Genomic DNA, 20,820 nt, shown 5'->3' on the forward strand with positions numbered 1-20,820 from the left:
ACAGGTGGGAAGGGGGTGAGAATATCTCCAAGTCCATGCTAGGAGGGGGAGGAATGCTACGGACATCAAAGAGAGAACATAGGACATAAGGGATAAGATGGTGGTGCAGAGAAAGACACCTGTCCTGACAGTGTGAATGTGGCACCAGGAGCCCACACTTGGCTGAGCTACGACAGTGTCTTCATATGAATTGCATTTTACATTTAGGACCCCTGGAAGTGAGGGTGCGGTGACTACCCAGTAGGTGTGGTGGACTTAGGCCAGATGAGTAGTTTTTAAATGATGTGCTCTGAAGTCCTGAGTGCTAGTGTTGATTCCAAAGAGAAGTGAGACCTAAATGGGAGGGCTGCCTTAACAGAAGCAGCTCTGCCCTTATTATCTGTGTAGATGGTTCTTCTGTCTATGAAGAAGTGTTCTGTATCACTAACATATATGGGATGCTACCCATGTGCCATGAATTGTGTTGAGGTTTTCATGTACTTTATTTAGCTCATTTAACTTGGGGAGTTGTCCAGGTCTCTTAGTTTTGCGGGTGATGAAATTGAGACTCAGAAAGGTTACATGGCCTGCCTAAGATCCCCTAGCTAGTGGGTGGTGTGCTTGGGTGTTATTGACTGAATGTTTGTATCTCCCCCAAATTCATATGTTGAAACCTCAACCCCCAATAAAATAGTATTTGGCAATGAAGCTTTTGGGTAATTAGGTTTAAAGAAAGTCATGAGGGTGGGGACCTTCATGATTGGTTTAGTACTCCTATAAGGAGTGACATTAGAAACCTTGCTCTTTCTCTCCTCCATTTGAGGATACAGTGAGAAGGTGGCCATCTGCAAATGAGGAAGAGAGTTCTGACCAGAACCCAATCATGCTGCATCTTGATCTTGGCCTTCCAGCCTTCAGCACTATGGGAAAATAAATGTCTACTGTTGAAGCCACTGAGTTTATAGTATTTTTTTTTTATGAGCAATTGTGTGAGCGTGAGCAATTGTGACACTGGGTTTCAACCCATGTATGTTTGACTGGAGCACCCATATTCGTTCCAGTATACACTGCCATCTCTCTAAGATGGTCTATGATTCCACTATGCTGTTCTTCTGCGAACACATCACACAATACTGGTAAAATAACTCATGACAAAACACATGCAAACTGCCCTTAGAAATCTTTAATATTCTTGGGATAGTTTTGGGTCTTCAAATTGTCTTAAGGATGCTATTCAAAGAGAGAATTTTAATACCCTTCCTTTCAAAGAAAGGAATCTATAATCAATAATTCTGCCATCCATGGAAGTCCGTGTGGTCCTGGCTTCCATAAAACTCTGTTTCATGGAATCTGTTTAAAAATCTTAAGCAATAAAATTTCCCCTTGCAGAGAAGTCCTTCATTCACTATTTCCAAATTTTTGCCTTTGAAAAATAGACTTCATTCAAAGTCCACACAAAGCTTGTTCATGGTCAAGCATCTAAAGGCTGAGCCATATTGAAAGCTTTTCAGGGAATTCATCAGATCCAAATTACCTAAGACAGAAGGAAATCATGCCTGATATTTTGCCCTGTGAGTGAAAGGTGGCTGAGCACCAAGTTTACTCTCCACCTTCTCTCCAGAATGATCTTGGTTTGAGACACTTGACTGCCAATGGCCTCAACCTGGGGCACTAACTCAGGTTTGTCAGACCACAGGGGTCTTTGGCCCTTGCCAGTGAGACCCTGCCTTAGTTTTGATGTCAGCCATGATACTGTCCAACCCCACCAACCTTTCTCTGCTCCATGTCCAACTTCTTGCTTGAAAAACTACTTTCATTCTCCAGCCTCCTCTTGCCCTCCAGCCATTGAAGAACCAAATGACGTTACAGATCAGACATCTCCAGAGCTCTCCTCCCACCTCATCACAGATAAACAAGGTATCTGCAACTTTCCTTTGAATAACCACATTGATTTTTTTTAAATATATAAAATTGCCACATATTTGGAAATTATTTTAAATGTTATTTTATTTTATTTTTATTTTTTAAATGTTTTATTTATTTCTGGGCGGAGGGAGAGAGAGAGAGAGAGAAAGCAGGGGAGGGTCAGAGAGAGAGGGAGATATTGAATCTGAAACGGGCTCCAGACTCTGAGCCAGGTATCAACACAGAGCCCTATATGGGGCTCGAACCCACCAACCGTGAGATCATGACCTGAGCCAAAGTCAGACGCTCAGCCAACTGAACCACCCAGGTGCCCCTAAAATGTTATTTTAAATGTTACTTAAAAAGTCTATTACTTGGCGTAACCACTGTATCATTTTGGTTTAGATTATACTTTTCCCTATGTACATTAAAAAATGTAAGTATTAAAAAAGCATACATACATGTTTGTATCCTAATTTTTTTGAAACATTATACATGATATTCCCCAAGTTATTATGGAAATATCCTAATACATTTTAAAATTTCTGCATAGCTAGTGAAATAAGGAGGCAACTTGGTCTGGAGAGAAGACAAAAGGCTCTAGTGTCAGACAGACCTGCCTTTTCAAATATCTGCTGCCACTTTACCAGTTGACGTGAATTACTTGCTCTCCCTTTTCCTTGGTTTCCTCATTTCTAAAATGAAGTAATATCATCTAACTTTTATAGAGGTATAAGGATTCAATGAGGAAAAATACCTTACGGATTAGCATTTTATACCTGGTTGCCATTTTCATTATGATTAGAGTGGATGCATGATCCTGAGCTATTCTCCAATTTGTGGGCATACCATACCTCTCCTTTTTAAATTTGTTCTTAGCAAGTCCCATGTTTCTCCATGAAACTTTGCTGCAGGTTTAAAGAGCTAATGGAATTCTGTTTTCTGCTTACGCTATTGCATTTCTGGGCAGCTTGTTCTGTTGTTAAACAAGTAATGATGTGAGCAAAGGTTCAAGCTCTTGGGACTCAAGCACCAGTTGGCCTCCTAAAATGATCCAGGAGAGTATGGTGTTGAAAGCAATGCCCCTGGATTCCAGTCTGTGATTGGAGAACAAGAGATACCAATTCAGTTTACATAAAATTACTCCAACAGAAAATACTTGCAGAATGCCTTCTATACACCTGACTTTCCTCTAAGTGGGGGATAAGACTTGCCCTGTGATCTCTATATGGAAGGAAGAGACAGACAATAAATAAATGTCAGTCAAGTTTAGCATATGGTAATGGATAAAAAGTGAAAAGAAATTGGGGTAGGCCGTTTTAGAAAAGTGGTCTGTGAAATCTTCTTTAAAGATATAACATTGGAAAAGAGCCTGAAGGAAATGAAAAAGCCAGCCACGTGAATATTTAAGATAGTAGGATGGCCAAACCTCCTTTTGCCCAAGGCTGAGGCATTTCCCAAGAAGTGGGAACTTCAGTGCTAAAAGCAGGATAGTTTTAGGCAAAATGGGATGGTTGGTCACTCTAGTAAGAATGTCCTAGGCAGAGGAAATCAGTGGGTGAGAAGGGCCAGTGAGAGGGGAAGAAGGTGGTGTGATTCAGGGATGTCCAGGAGGCTGATATAATGGGCATGTGGTAAAGCATGGGGAAGCACAGAGTGAGAGGGAGGTCCAGGTTACACAGGCCCTTATTGGTTAGGGTAAAGCCAGTTGGATGAATGATCTCCATGTTCTCTGAAGGCCATTCTCATGCCTGCATAAGCCCATACTCAAGGTCAGAGTAAGAAAGGCAAGTCCATCTCCAGACACCTCTTTTTCCAGATGAGAAAAATGAGACCAAGAAGGGAGAAAGCAACTTGTCCAGTGAAAATCAGGGAGTCAGAGGCAGAGCTAGGAATAGATCCCAAAGAGGGGGGTCAACTGGCTGAGAAATTGGTCTTGACGGGGTTGCTGCATCTGACTTGGGTGGGTGGGTGCTGCCCCTTTCCACTGGTCTCACTTGGGCTGAATTAACAGGAATTTGATCTCAAGACAAGGGGAGAGGCCATCTGATTTATTCCTCTCGGTCAAGGCCGCAGCAGGAGTACTGTGAGATATTGTGGGAGGACCCAGGATTGAAAGGATATACATACAATGTAGAGTGCAGTTGGAGAAGAGTGGGATGAAATGGTGAGGGGAATTGAAAGCCTAACATGTAGACAACAATTGGTATAACAGACTGTGTAAAGCTGAGGAGCTGGGGATTGGTGGTGCAGAACACTGAGCCCAAATATATGAAGAGCTGACATGGACAAATAATGTACTTTGCTTGAGTTTTATTATTTTGTCTATCATTAATAATTCTATTGCCACAGTGCAACTTCTCACGTTTTATTCCAATTATATTGTTCTGTAATTCCTTCATGCAGGGTTTACTCCTGTCTGTGGAGTAGCTTGGTACCTGAATCATCTTTTAGAAGGAAGAATCCAACCCCAGCTGCACATTTTAGGGGCCTTTTTTTTTTTATCGCCCATTCCCAACCCAGAAATTATTACTTAATCAGTCTGGGATGGAGCTCTGTGATAGTTTGGACTACTGAGCAGAATATTTTTTCTCCATTGATATCGGGCTTGGCCATAGGACTTGCTTTGACCAATGGGATGTTACTGGACATGACATGAGCAGAAGCCTTAAATGTGCTTAGTTTGGCTTGTCTCTTGCACTCCAGTCATCCGTGATGAAAACATATCCTAGGTAGCTACTGGTCTAAAGAGAATGAAACGTACTTAGTGTTGACCTGATGCAGCCTGCAGTCTTCAGTGTTTGCCCAGCTGAGCCCAGCTTAGGTCAGCCAACTCCAGGCCACCCACAGACCTGTGAGTGAGAAATAAATGCTTGTTGCTTTAAGGTACTGAGTTTGAGATGTTTGTTACACAGCATCATTATAGCAATGTCTAACTAATACAAGGCTTCAGTGCGCAGAGATTCTGATTCAGCTGGTTGGAGTTGAGGCCCAGGCAGTATTTTCAAAAGGCTCTCCAGGTGATTCTAATGTGCAGCCATGGTTGATGACTGCCCATTTGGAATTGCTTTTCTGTTCAGAAATCAGGGGATGATATCATTTCTTGAACTGGTATCTCTTAAAATCTGGCTCTAGAAGCACATACACCAGAATCTCTGAGGTAGTAGGCCAGCTGTTATAGTAAGAATGCAGATTCATGGGCCCCTTCCCAGGCTTACTGAATCAGACTCTCTGAAGTGGGCCCAGGACTTTGCATTTTTAACACAATCCCCCTTGGGCACTTTTCACACACAATGATGTTCAGGAAAGGTTGATTTAGGGATACTTTCCCATTTCTCACTACCCTGCAATAACACAGTTGATGATAATTGAAACTTTCTTGTTAAAATTTTAAACCGTTTGTGCTTGTCTCTATAAACATCTGACTTGAGTCTTTCAAGTCTTTATATTGGAGGTCTCTGGGAAGGGAAACAGTCTCTGATCTGATTTTGATGTAATGGAGGAGGTTGGACTACATTATTTCTTGGGGTTTTGACACTCCGTGATTTTATACCATTACATTTGTCATTACAATCTGTGTAGCAATGGCATGAAATGGATTAATACTTAGCTACCAGAGGCAGAATGGTGCATAAGAGGTATAAGTAGGAAATTACAGACCCCCATGGGTCTTGCCTCAGACATTAAGCCAAGCTGACCTTGATACTGGGGCTCTAGACACCTTGATCTCTGAGACTGAGCTGTGGGCTCCACCAGGCCATGGCCCTTGCAGAAGCCACTGTGGGTTCTTGTGACTCTTTTCTGGTTGGGTTTTTTATTTTGTTTTGTTTTACCAGCATACTTCCTTTCTGCCCTGCTTTGAACTCTTGCTTTGCAGCCTGGACTCCAATCCTATTGCTGGTCATTTGGACTTGAGGTTGAGCCTTACTCTTCCCTGCATGTGAAGCAGGGCTTTTTCTTGTGGACTCTGATTTGGCACAAACCGTTAGTCCAGTGGTCTTTAGTCTAACCTAGGGAACTTCAAACAACTTCGATTCAGGCTCCCTCTTTCCCAGTCATTCAGTTAGGATCTCTGGGGTGGGATAGAGATGTCAGGATTTTCAGATGCCCCCCAGAGGACTGCAATGGGTAGCTGGGATACAGACAACCATTCTCTGGCAGGAACCATACCTGTCTGTGGCCCTCACTTTTACCTCCATCCCCAAAGCTTTGGTTAAACCTCTGTTACGAGGGTGCTGCTTCCACCAGGAGGGCTTTAACACAGTAACCATGTTGCCATGCAATAGAAGAGCTCTTTTTTTTAATGTTTATTCATTTTTGAGAATGAGGGAAGGGAGGGGCAAAGAGAGGGAGACACAAAATCCAAAGCAGTCTCCAAGCTCTGAGCTGCCAGCACAGAGCCCAAGGCGGGACTCAAACCCATGAATCGTAAGATCATGTCCTGAGTCAAAGTTGGATGGATGCTTAACCTACTGAGCCACCCAGGCGCCCCTAGAGAGCTTTTTTAATGTCAGCCCCAAACTAGTAGTTACCTTCCCTACCCTCAAGGAGTGGAGTGTGAAATATGCCATGATCATCAGGTTGCAGGCTGAGCACAGAGGCAGCTGGCCAAAGAAAACAGAGTGCTCAAATGAGAGAGACACAGACAGAAAGCTGCGGGGCCATGCAAAATAGAAAGTGAAGCTATTCCCCGTAATGAGTAACCAGCGGCAGGCGCTTTGCTGAGCAATACAGTTGATAAATATTCTGTACTTAAAGTGAACTTTGAACAAATGCATAAGCAGAGATTGAGTGCTTTCTGCAAGAGAAGCAAGCAAGGGCTTCACACAATGAAGCCATGTCCCAGCACAGACTGAAGGGGAACATAAAGGGGTGGAGCCTCAGCAAAAGCAAAGTAGCCAAATGTAGGCAATAAATTTCAAAACCCCAGATGAATCAGAGGGCAGGTGAGCTTCTCATGATACTAAAGAGAGGTTGCCCTCATTTTGTAGTGAAAAGAAATTGGAAATTCATATCAGAATCTCACTGTGTGTTATGTATAGTTTGCTGTATGCACTATGGCTTAAACTGACTATGTGGTAAGTGGATTATCATTTTTCATTCTATCGGGCGGCTCATTGTTTTTAATTAATTCTTCCGTTGTTATCTTCACAAAGGCCAGAACTAAGGAATGCCATCAGGCTCTTCTGCAGAAACATACCTGGACTCTGGGGTTTGGAGGCCCAGTTGGGGGCAGAAGGGATGAGTATCTCCCCTTAGAGAATGGGGCTTCAGCATTGGAATTTCTCTCTAGAATGCTATTTAGTTATGTCCGCACCAGCAGTCCGTAGAAGAGAGAATAAACACTGGCTATGAGAAGGGAAGAATGGAAAATCCCTGGGGATAATGTGGTTGGGACATTCTTAAGCCAGACAGGGAGCCAGAAAGATCTGCAACAGGCACTAATTGTCAAACTGGAGAGGTTGAGGGAGTCAAGTGGAACATTTCAGAGCAGCCGTGCCTGCTTTTCATTAAGATGGAAAACCAGATAGGTTCCTTCCTCATGCGATGCCAGCCCATCTCAATAAGGCAGCCCAAGTCACTGCCCATCAGTTTTGACAGTGACTAGCTGGTGAGAACAGGATCTGCCTCCCTCCTTTGTCAGGACCAGATATTGATTTGAGATTCTGGCAGGGGGAAAAAAAAGCAGGATCTGCTTTGCTCTGTGATTTAAACAGACGTAATTTTAAAAGAAACATCCGGGCTGAAGGTAAGAGCATCGTGAACAGAGTTCTCTTCCTGGCCCTCTGGGGAGGTGCCTCTCAGCTCCTCCACTGCTGCTGATTGTTTCTGGAAGAGTTTCTGGAAACTCTGTACAGGAGATGTTTAAACGACATTGCCATTGAAAACAGATTAAGAGTGGAAGATTACTTAGGAGCTGAGCTGAAACAGAGCCCTGCCCTGCCAATATGTTCCTGATAACAGCATGCAGTTACGTGGAAGGTCTCCTTGGATTTTCACAGAAAAGGGCAGATTAAAAGCAAACAAAGGGATAAGAAACTCAAACCTTAAATAGCTAGACAGTAGCCGGGTGGTAGGAACAGCCCTTGCCACGTCCTGTCTCTCGGGACCTTTGAAGCCAAATCCCATTTCACACCAGATTTAATGGAGAATTCTTCTGAAAGTCAAAATCTGCCCACTGCCTTTGAACACCTTCCTTTAAAAGGGTGTTAATGAGCTTGACTTCTTCTGGACCAGGAGACCCCTTTGCTGCCCCTGCAGAGTTGATACCTACGTAAGCCCTACTATCTGAATTCGTTCATTTGGAGATACAACTTCTTCACTGATTTTCTTCCTTTCTTTCTTTTTTTAATCCTTTATCTGAGAAGAAAAGAATATTTAGACATTTAATTGGCATGTAACGAGATAACTATAACAAGTTAATTAGTTCTCAATTAAGTTGCATTTACCATACTTCCTGAATGTGTTCTTAGCAATTAGGGGCATGTAATGAACTTGCAGTAGCTGCCTGCTTCCCACAGCATACAGAGCGCTGAGAACATTTCTCCTCACATCTGAGGCAGCACGGCATTGTCTTCTTGAAACCCAGCGTCCGTGTACACATCGAACCTATCTTAAGATCAATTGAATGTCACAGCTGGCCAATCAGCCAAACAATAAGCTGGACAAGTTCTGTGAAAATGGAAACAAGGCATCAAGGATTCTGTGGAATGGTAATCGTAATCCAAGGGACATGAGTTCAGGTCTTGACTAACGCTTTCCAGGAATGCGACATTGGGCAAGTATCCCCCCAATCCCTGAGCCTCAGTCTCCCCATTGCTGAGCTGGGCATAACAAATAGGGAACTCAGTAAGACTGATGGGTAGATTGGTGAGAAAGTGTACGGAAAGACTTGTAGGTCCCGTGTATAGTAGACATTGCTATTAGTTTGTTCTTTTCCTGTTTTCTCTGTAGGCATGGTGATTTTGAAGGTTTTGGGCAAAGAGGTTACTTGGCTAAGCATTTTGGGGGTTAATTGTAATTCTCAGTCACTGCAGAAGCCCCAAGTCAACTTCACTTGGCTGTTCATGGAGAAAGGTCCCTGAAAACATTAGCAAAATATTATAGGACAGCCAGGGAATGTAGGTGGATAAGGTTAATTATTTATTTTATCCTGGTGTTTCTCTTAAGATAGCATTGTGAAGTAAGCTTGAGATCAGAAAAATGATTACGTTTATCAGTAAAGCACAAGGGGTCAGTGAGGATGAAGCCAGTCCCCTCCGAGGAGCAAATGAGATGATGGAGTGGTGAAGAAGGGGGTACGCCTCTCAGGGAATCTTTGGTCCTGCAACAGCGAGAGGGGCTCGAGAGTTTTGTCTCTCCCTCTCTATTCCTTCCTACTTAACAGGTTCACCTCTCCTTCAGCGCCAGCTATGAATAAAAAGCCATGTTGAGGAATCATCAGAAGGAGGGAAAAAATTTACAAACTAATTTGCATTTTAATGAATTTTTAATTGAACCAAAATCTGTTGTTTCTGTTTAAAGATGCAGTGCTGACTTTGTGGTCTCTGCTGCTGAGGGCCAAGTGGGAACTTAATGTGATAAAAACAATGATAATGCTAAGCTTAATTAGGTTTGAAAACTCATCAGGAAAGGCTGCAAGGAATCTGGGAATGGCAAGCAATTTGCTAGAGCAGGCTAAGAAGCTGGATTGGATGGGTAGAAGTCTTCTTTCTAAAACCACCAAGAATGCAGCCCATATCAGTCAGCTGATTTGGCCCTATCCAGGCTGGACCAAGACATCCTCAAACTTTCCTCTCCTGGGGCGCCTGGGTGGCTTAGTCGGTTAGGCATCCGGCTTTTGCTTAGGTCATGATCTCGCGGTTCGTGGGTTCGAGCCCCGCGTTGGGCTCTGTGCTGACTGCCAGCTCAGAGCCTGGAGCCTGTTTCAGAGTCTGTGACTCCCTCTCTCTCTGACCCTCCCCTGCTCACACTGTCTCTCTCTCTCTCTCTCCTAGAAATAAATTTAAAAAAAAAACTTTCCTCTCCTATCTTCATGCTTTTGGGATTCTAGGCGTGGTGCTAGATAAATCTAGCCAGTGGGAGGTGGATGGTAGATTTCTACAGTGGCTTTGGTTTTTGTTATCACCAACAGCTTCTCCTTCTCTTTATTTCACTTAGCAGGATCTTATTTTGGCTCATACTAAGACACATAGATGGTGGTCAAAGTGATCTATGTACCCTTTGGGAGAAGGCATTGGAAGGAACTTTGAAAAAAACTGTCAAGGTCTGGGATTTTACTCTACTTACAAGCTATCATGTCACTATTCTATGGATGCTGGCAGAAGACATGAGACTCCTGGGTCAGAGACAAAGGACTTTATTACTTATGGCAAAGTCTGTGTCAGAGCTTCATATTTGTATCACTTCACCATGGCCTCGGTCCCATGGGGTTTGGAGGAAAGTGCCAGAAATGCACCTAGATGGATGCCTCATAGGCAGTGGATCATGTTGCAGGAGAGGAACAGTGAGCTTGGAGAAGTTATTGCTCTTATAGAGAGGAGAAGAAAGAATCTTTTGGGGAATGAGATGCTGCCTCTTCCTTCAAGGTTACCTGGTGCAGATATAACCCTGAGAAGTGGCCCAGGTAAATAGCTGTCAGAGCTTGGCATTCCTGGCACACCTAGGAAGAACATGCTGGGACACTCAGGGTCCATGGTGGTTTCCTTTCCCAACAACAATGCCTATGTACTACTGTCAGTATCAAGGGCAACATCTCAGTGGATTCAAATGCAGTGTGTACAGTAGGCACATTGGGAAGAGGTTTGGAAAGGAATGAAGCATTTGTTGAAATTATTACCTAGGTAGTCCTTGTGTTTGAGTATTTGTGTAGTGGAGAAAATACTGGAATGTTAACCAATGAGTCCCTGCTTCCACTCTGAATGTCCCCATTTGGTCCTTAAGGTCTTTTTGCTATGTTTCCACTTTTCCTCACCTGCTCTTTGCCCCCTCAGCCCCAGAAGTCAGATGTGAGCCCATTTCCCTGCAAGATGATGACCACAGCACAGCCAGAGGAAAAGACACCACATGGTTGATTTTAAAGACTAAGGAGCCACTGCCCCAGAGTGTGGTAGGAAATTTTGGAAGATTATTTTTCAAGAAGCTCTTTCTCTTCTGTAAACACAGACTATATAACAATTCCACAGGCTGAGGGGAGGACAAAACAGTCAGAGAGGAAGTGAGAGGTGTATACCTTTGTGAGCTCTTCTCTCGGGCTGAGTGCGGGGGTGGGGTGCCTACTTGATAGAACCCCTAGATAAGTTTAGAAACTAACTACAAGGTGAGAGAAATGTCCTGGAAAATGTGGTAGATAGAATCTGAGAAATCCTCAGTTTCTTATGATGTACAACAACAGCTGTATTTTCCCCATGCCCTAAAGTCAGCTTCTGCAGGACCCCTGTTCATCAGGTTTGACACAGATTTTAGTCTATGTTGTGAATTCCAGCTTGTCCATTCTCTCCCTCATTTTACCTCCATTTTCCCTTCCCGATTACCTGCCCTTAGGACTTCAAGTGCAGCGTCAGATAAGAAGACAACAACATTACAGGGTCTACTTGCAACTGTATACAACCAAATCCTTGCTGAGCAGACCTATCCATCCATCTACCCACCTACCCAACCATCTATCCATCCACCTATCCATCAATCCATCCATCCATGCACCTACCCAAGTGGTTCTGCTCCTCTGTGATTTCTAAAGGTCACTCACATTACACGTACAGTTGACCCTTGAACAATGAAGAAATTAAGGGTGCTGATCTTCCACAAAGTTAAAAATCTGTATAATTTTTGACTCCCCCCAAATGGAATTATGAATAGCCTACTGTTGACTAGAAGCCTTACCAATAACATAAAGAGTTGATTAACACATATTTTGCATGTTATATATTACATTTATTACATACAGTATTCTTACAATCAAGTAAGCTAGAGAGAAGAAAATGTTATTAAGAAAATCATAAGGAAGAGAAAATACATTTATAGTACTGTACAGTGTTGATTGAAAAAAATCTGTGTGTAAGTGGACCCATTCAGTTCAAGGATCAACCACAGAAGAAAACATCTGGAAGGTGGTGGTCCTGTGAGCATGGTGAGGGAAAGCATTCAAGAGAAGCTTCTCTGTACATCCGTCATTCATTGAATTCTTACCTACCCAAATTCTTTGGATGCCTACATCCTCTCACCCTGTACAAGCTACGATGGAAGAGGGAAAGCAGGATATTTTTGCTGTTGCATAGACCATGGGGGCATGTTCATGTCAGGAGCAGAAACTTGTCTCAGGCAGGGAAGGCTGAGCAACCCTCCTCATCTGACAACTTTTCAAAAGTGTCTTCTATAATAGTGAATCCAATTAAAGAATAGGATTCACACCAAACAAACCTAAGTATGTTCAGCATCTGTCTTTCTGTAAAGTAAAAGAACAAATCTTTGTAATTTTTCAGTGGCCTAATGGAAATTTTCAAAGATAGGTATAGAAAATATCCTAAATATTTGATTTTATTTTTTTCTAAATTAGTATCCAATTTAGGGAAGGCAAAATATAAAGAGTTGCCAGAGGAGACTTGGACAGTTAATTAATATAGGATCATTGGATGCCTGAAAAATAATAATTGGCTACCTATTTCTCAAGGTGGCTATGAAATATTTTTAAAATAATAGACTTATAAAGCATTTTAGCTGTTTTACAAGAGATGAACCTCTTTTTTTATAATCAAGGACATAGTAAAGTAAACATAAAGGACAGAGAGAAGCATAAAAATTATTCTGATAAGACAAAGAATCTTTGCTTTCTAAGAAGATTCCACAGATGGTAAAGAATATTCTTTTATATTGTGCATAATGACATTGGTCAATAAACCAAGGGCATTAACCCTTCAAAATGAGAGAAGTATGCCAAAATGTTAACATTTTCATGGGTTCTCTTTAGATTCAGGTATTATAAACCAAGGCAAATAGAATTCACTTCCTAAGTTTTGTCCTCCACTTACTCTGTTTCGTATTCTGGAATAGACTTGCTTGAAAAACAAAAGCACACAGGCACTTGTCACTATGGTCTCTAATATAGTCTCAACTGTCTATGTTAATTATGATTTGTAACTAAAGTAACTAACTTCTATTTACAGAGAAAATTAGGGGGTAGATAATTGAGAACTATCTGTCATATATGAGCATTAAGCAGACTAACAAAGCTTGTGATACATACAATATAATTTTAGCCACAAACATCACTTTTACACATTAAAATGAATATATTTATTAACATGACCCAAAGAGATAGCTGTATAGCATATAACAGTAAGTAAAAGCACATAAACCGTAAGTTATACTTTGTAATTAATGTTTCAGTATCCTATTTTAGAAAATATCTAGCTATCTAAGGATGATCCCTTAATTAGCTCAGTTTGATATTTTTTTTAAGTTTTAATTCACCTAAAGACGTTGAAAATTGTGTATAAACTAATTCAATATAAAATATAATTACTGTTGATATGAAAACTTTGTCAGATAATGACTCAATTTAATTGAACACAAATTTACATTTTTTAAATATTCTTAAACATTATTGGGTATAATATTAGCTTATTTGTTTAGCAAACCTGTGTAAATTTAGGAGACTTAAGATTTTCTTTTTCTTGCAAAAACAAACCCAAGCAAAATAAAATGTACTTCTCATTATACCTGACACTGATAAATGAAAGAAAAGAAATAGCTGGTTTTTCCTGAAGTAATGTGATTTGCCAAAATTTACCATAATTATGTGAGCTTAGATCCTTAGAATGTTTTTGAGCAACAATTTGTGTAAGAAGGATTTTGTCTTGTCAAACGTATTAAAGTGTCGGATATTCAGTGTTTAAAATGTGTGAGATTTTAAGGAATATTCCACTTATATGATTATTTATGTTTATAAACAAGTCAAAAGAGTGCTCCTTTAATTTAAGAAACATGGTCTAATTTGTCAATGTTCTCCAAAAGTAGGAAACCATTTCATATCTTACAGTGAGATGTCAAGGCCTTTCTCAGTTACAGTCATATAGAGAGTTTGTAGCTTCAGTTCTACAACTTTAGCCAGAAGTTAAAAAGTAAATATGAAACACAAGACTTTGCTAGCCTAGATTTCAAAAAGTTGATTTCCTTCCTTGTGGACATGAAGTTCTTAACTGACCAGAACTTAAAATTAGTCAAAGAGACCAACTAATCAGATATCTCTCATCTTTTCATCCTTTAGAGACTAGATTTCCACCATTCCTCTCCAGAGATTACCACATGGTTGACCCATAAAACCAAAATCGTTCTCATTATTGCTAATCTAGGGGATTAATTTATTGGCTCTGGGTGAACCAGAGGCTAGACAAAGGCACGAAATCAGTACCGAGGAGAAAGCTTCTCTTTTTGCCTTTCCTCTTGACTTCCCGTCATGTTCAGAGAAAGCTTTCTGCTACTGTGACCCGCACCACACAGACAGATCTGGACTAAGCTGGTGGTCCAGCATGGTCTTTTGTGATGGAAGGCAGCACAGCTGGTCTGATGGTCTAAGTGTGATGCTCCTAGAGTGACATAGCAAAAGCTACACTGGGAGTTAATTAACACATGTCTGAGACTTGAAGGATTATAAGGAGAGCCCATGGTCTTCCCATGACTTTACAGTTGGTAGGGAGCTTTGTCATCTTTGCATCCAATATTCTCACTCCCTGAAGGGGAAACTGAGTCCCTTAGAGGGAAAGACTTTATTGCTTAGTGTCCTATACCAAGTTATGGGTACAGCCAGGACCATAAAATGTAGGTTTTCACTACCAGTGATGTCTTACTAAGTTGACAGTTAGTTATGTCTTATACCAGTGTTGTTTTCCTGGTGCTGAAAACTCCTACAGGTTTTCATATATATTCAGCCTCCTGGTAAGATATTTCACTGCTTGTGTTATGAACAGAGCTTTTTGATCCTGTAGAAGTTTTAGAAGAAAGCCAGGTACTGAAGTGGTTTAATTAATTAATGGATCAAAGCAAGGTTAATTAGAGACTAGGTAAGTAGATATGTCCATCAATGTGATTTAAAAGATATTATCAATATATCAAAGTTGCTTAACCAGTCAATTCACTACTCCTTGTGTTCCTAACATGTCCTGGTTTATGTACATAATTGCATGATGGCGGTAAGGTGGATGGTGAGTTAATGCTAGCACTAGACACTTCGCATGCTGTCTCCCTAAGTCCTTGTAGGAATTCTGTCAGAACCCTCATTCTGGTTTGCAGATGGGGGAACATACACATCCGATGTCACAGGTCCAGCTTTCTGGGGAAGCGGGGTTCAAGGTGTCTGGCTACAAAGCTTAAGCCCATATCACTGCATCACAGGGCAGACATGGACCTAAAAGCCACACTGGTTGGGAGGATTAAGTGCCCTCTTAGATACAGAAGTTGGGTGTGGAAGGTGCGGCAAAGGCAGTCCTAAGAGGAAAGTACATTGCTCTCCAGGCCTATTTCAAGANAGCTGAATGTGTGATTGCCATTTGCCTATGCTTTGAATAATGGGAAGGAGTTTTGATTCATAGAGATGGGGAAGAGAGAGATGCCGTCCATGTGGAAAGTCCTTAGAGATTTGGACACCATTGGACGATTTTTGGAAAAAGGTAAATAAATTGGTTGTAGTGAGTTATAGCAGGTTGGCAAAGGGACTTTATAAGATCATCATAACAATAGAAGTTCCATTCATTGGATTCTTTTCTACAGACTAGATATTCTACTATGGGCTTTATATTCATTATCTCTTTGCAGTCCTTCACATAACCCTTCCAGGTAGGTGTAGTCATTGTCATTTATAGATAAGGATCTTGTGGCAAAGAATGGTAAAGAGTACCTGAGGCCAAGGTCACATGCAATTAAATGCCAGTATTGGGCATTGTCTGAATCTGAATTGGGATCTGTCTGAATCTTGACCCTGGACTCTTAGCACTATTGGAAAAGAATAGTAGGTCAAAATTCTGGAAGGTTTTGAACATCAAGTTAAAGAATCTGCATAGTATATTTTACACAGACCTTTTCCAAAGCTTGTTCTACAAGATGTTGTCTAAGATTTTACCAGATGTTTCAAGAGGGCCAAGTGCATTTCTGTAGCCCAACTTACTGAGAAGATAAATAAATAAATAAATAAATAAATAAATAAATAAAAACACAGGAAAACAAGTCTGTGTATTCCCTCTTTAATAGGCCACCACGTTTTGTGAAACACAGAGAGGTCTGATTTGCAGCACTTCCCCAAACTTGTTTGGCCACATTTACATGTTCAGAATATCATCTGTCTGTGGACAGACTACAGCAGGCAGCAGCATGCTATAAGTGCATATCTGTATTTATGAAGTCATCTTAGGAAGTGAATTCAAGGCTGGACAAAGTGGTCCAGCTTGGAGACAGGGAAACCAGTAGGAAAGCAGCTAATTCTAGTGAGGGAAAATGAAAGGGAAAAGGAATGTCGTTCTTCCATCTGATAGTGAAAAGACTAGACTCTAGTTACCCAGATTACCAGAATGTCTTCAAAATCCTCATTCAATTAAAGAGCCATCCTGAGAGAGCACTATGAAAACCATGAAGAACTACACACACACACACACACACACACACACACACACACATTAGCAAAGGCTGGACATTAGAGATGCTATGTGAGTGTATAGACGGACTCCAGGCTACAGCTCCTCATGTGTGTTCACCTGAGCCCACACCCTCTGTGTTGATGCTGGTTGAAAAAATGTGCAGTCCAGGGACATGGGCAGCTACTTCATCAATCTGGCCACCAGCCTCACCGTGGACATTCACCTGCCTCATCGCTCATAGCTCCCTTCCATGCTGAGGCCAAGCCTGCAAAGCATATCCCCGGCACCACCTAATTCTCCACCCCCACTGGAAACACTCAAGGCAGTGAGAGGCCATAGGTTGTCACGAGTCTTGTCAGTGCATACCTTCTACCCTGTTTCCCTTGGCAGCTGTAGGTGTGCATGTTTTGTTCTTTGAATCTCATTACTCTTTATTCCCATCATCACAGACCTTGCTGGCCTCTCTGGTTGTGGGCGAATTCTATTAAAAACACATCCAATTTGGAATGTGTGAATATTTGCATCATTACTTTTGTGATCTCCTTGTAAAGGCTCTGCCAAAACAAACCACAGCAGTGTATCGGGGGATATCTGGGTGCGCAGTGGAGGGGACAGACTAACTGCATTAGAAACAGATAGTATTGGTGCAATTTCTGTCCCCTTGTCTTGATACCTATGTGACTTTGGACAAGTAACCAATGCTTTCTAAACTTCAGTTTCCAAACATCAAAAAAAATAAATAAATAAAGAGAATACTGTCATTCTCTCCATAATGGGTGTAAGGGTTCAAAGAAGACAAAGCCCTCAGTAAATGTTAATGCCCAACATCTGTCCACGGGGAGGGCTTGGTGGGAGTACACTGGCTTCTGCTCTTGGCACAAATCTCTTTCCTCTTTCACTTTGCTTTTGTCTATCAACTAGTGCCCATTCAGGTCCAGTGATTCTGGTGGCCAAGCAATTGCTCCAATTCTAGCCACATCTGATTCATATCTCCACTTCAGGGACTTCAGTGTAAATGGATCTACTGTTGCCTCTTAAAAGAATGTGTCAGTTCTATCAACTCTGGGAATTGCTGGGTTCCGAACTCTCCCTCAAGGGAGCCGTTTAGCAACATAACTTAGATTATGGTGGAGTTAATGTTTAGTGAACACCTGCCACGTGGTAGGCAGTATGCTCTGTGCTTTCACACAAGCTTTCTCACTGATGTTATAGAAAATGACTATTATTTTATGGAACCGTCAGTAGCTCAAGGTAGCGTTTATACATGCATGTCCAATCTTGGTAGAGCAGAGCTTTTCTTTTCCCCTTCTAGGGGTGATATTCAATACATTTATTGATGAGTATGGCTTGGATTCCAACCAAACAGAATGAAGAGAGTGCTTGGGGGGCACTCTCAGCTTACCAGCTGGAATAGAAATATTTTAACAATTCAATTTTCAAAATTTTGATAATTTGTATGACTGACCTGGATGAATTGCAAGCCAGTCCTCTTTCCCAGTGGTTCAGACCCTGGAGAGACAGTAAAATAGTCCTTTCCATTCTCCAATTGCTGTTGGGGGAAATGCTGAAGATGCTACCTTTGGGGCACCAGAAACAGAGCATGAAAACTAGGTCCACATCTTCCAAGATTTGGAGACAGACAGAATCTGGGTGGGCTAGTCAAGACAGGGTAGCATAGTGGTGACGATGGCAGGCTCTGGATCAGATGAGGCCTCCCTCCATCACTTACTAGCCGTGTGATATTGGGCATATTATTAGGCTTGCAAAGCCTCAGTTTCCCCGTTTGTGGAACGGTGATAACAGTACTACCTCACAGGCTTTCCTTGCAGCTCTATGAAACAATATGTGTAAGTAACTTTACACTGTTATTAGTTATTAATGTAAGTGGAACAATACTCATACCCCTCAAAGTTATCTCTCTTCTCAGAAATCAAGCCCCCCCTCCCTTGACGTGTCTGCCCTCATTGCCTGAGGAAGGAAAGAACAAAGACACAAAGGAGGGAAGATTTGTCAGAGAGCTAGCTTGTATCAGACAGGAAGGGGAAGAAGAAGGCCTCTCCATTGCTGGGGAGGCAGAGAAATGCAAAGCATGCAAAGGGCAGGAGGTCAGACAAGTGTCCTTGTTCCTCCCTCAACTCCTCTGGGAGGCTGAGGAGGATTTATAGAAACATCCAGATCATTTGAGTGAATCCCGGAACAAGAGGACTTACTCCTTGTTTCCAAGAGTGTCCCCTCGGAAAACTGCAGATGTCTCAAAGGTCCACTCTCAGGCTGGCACTGGAAGAGAGGGTGTAGCACCAGTAGCAGGGGATGTTTGCCCTTGAGATAGTGCCCAATTCTATGCCCACCTGTGGCATCTGGGGCCCCAGAAGTTTCTGCATGCCCCAGTTTGGGGGGACACAAAATACTGAGAGATCTCCAAAGTGTTGTCAGGAAGTGGCTCAGAATCTGGGGGCCTACTAAGTGAAGGCAGGGGACTTCAGACCACCTTGGACCTCAGCAACATACCCAAGATACTCCTAAGCGAGCCTTGGCACAGAAAACTCAGTGAGGAGGTGAGAGGAGGGTCTGCCTAGTAGAGGGCACAGGGACCTAGAGGACAGTGGATGACCAGAAGCCCTGTTCCTCCCCGCTATGAGGCTGGTCCTCCTCACTTCACACCAGCTTGGGAAGGAGAGGGAATGAGCAACCTCCTTGGAAGAGAATAAAGGGCCAGATAGGGAGTGATGAATGGGATTGGAGAAAGAACAGAGAAATTGCTGCCTTGATAATACATTTTCCTTCTCCCTGCTCCCCATCCCTGCTGTCTCCAAAATGTGGGCTCAGGTGAGGCCAGTTGTAGGCATTGACTTTGTGGTATGTAGTTTGGATCCAGCACACCAGCTACTATTAATAATAGCAACAATAATAAAGCAAGCTTGACTTCATTGGCCTCCAACACCACATCAGGCAATGGACATATACAAGGGGAGAGCAGCATGGCATCACAGGGTCTTTGTACTCCCCACCCAAGAGGGGTTTCTCCAACACCACACTGCACCCCTCTGAGCTCAGTGACCACAGACCAGATCCTCTGGTCTTTTGGCTTCCAGTCTTCACTCCATGCTTTTGCCTGGACCTGTTTGGATGGCCCTGGCCAGACACTTCCTCTGAGTATATCTTCACTTTGCTTCCATTAGAATCACAACCCCATCTCAGTTCACATTCGTCACTAGTTATTCTCATTCCCTGACACCTGACCTATGTCCCTAGTCCCTCACAGCACCCATCTTTCCTGCCTGCCCTATCCAGCTTCCAGTGCAGGACCCATCCATGGTGCCACTCTCTTTCCAGTATCTCCGACTCAAGCCCTTCCACCTCACCCTTCTGACAAAAACCCAACCCTGAGCCACTTCCATTCTTAGCTCTTTCTGCTGAGCATTTTGGAAGCAAAAGATTATCACATAAGCCTGCAAACTGGGGCCATGATGAATTCCCAACATTCAGCCCTGTGCAGAGCTACAGCATGGCCTAGAGCTACTCTTTCCAGAAGCTCTATCCCATTCTGTACGGTGGCCTTTACTGAGCACTCCCACCCCCACCCTGTGTTAGCAGGTGACCTTATGCTCTACCCCTGGAGAAAATTAATACCACAAGCAAACATCCTCAAGATGCCCTCGGGCTTCTACAAACCTGCAGAAGGATTTATACCTGAACATACCCTTTCTCCTTTTCCTTTGCACCCAAGGCTACCTCACCTCCTGTACTTTGTACTTCATTCCCTCCTGCCTTGACACCCTGACTTTATCCCTTTGCCTTGTATTTTCAACTTCTCCTTCAGTCCTGTCTCCTTTCCCTCCGTGCTCAAAGATTCTGAAGTCATTCCCACCCTAAAAACTAAAATTGAATGGAAAACAATCTCCCTTGGGTCTACATCTCCCCTCCACCTATGGGTCCCATTCTTCCTTCCCCATGCCTCACCAATATTCTGGAAATAGAGCTTTTTTAACTCTTTGCTTCTATGTCCCTATTTTCACCCATTTCTGGGTCCCTGCACTCCAACATAATCCTATCACCCCACTGAAGATGCTCTTGTCAATGTCAACAAAGACCAGCTGGTCACTAACCAATGAGTACTTTTCAGACTTTATCTTATTTGACTTTTTAGTAGTATTACTCCCTTTATAAAGCATATTGACTCCTTTAGGTGCCAGCTCATCACATTTTCCTGCATCTCCATATACTTTGCTGGCTACTTGTACGCAATCTCTTTTTTGGGGGAGGGGCTTCTTCGTCTCTGAAGGCAGTCCTTTAAACTAGCGGTTCTGAAAAA

Source organism: Crocuta crocuta, unplaced genomic scaffold (assembly GCF_008692635.1).
Source record: "Crocuta crocuta isolate KB4526 unplaced genomic scaffold, BGI_CrCroc_1.0 scaffold7, whole genome shotgun sequence".
NCBI classification, from domain to species: Eukaryota; Metazoa; Chordata; class Mammalia; order Carnivora; family Hyaenidae; genus Crocuta; species Crocuta crocuta.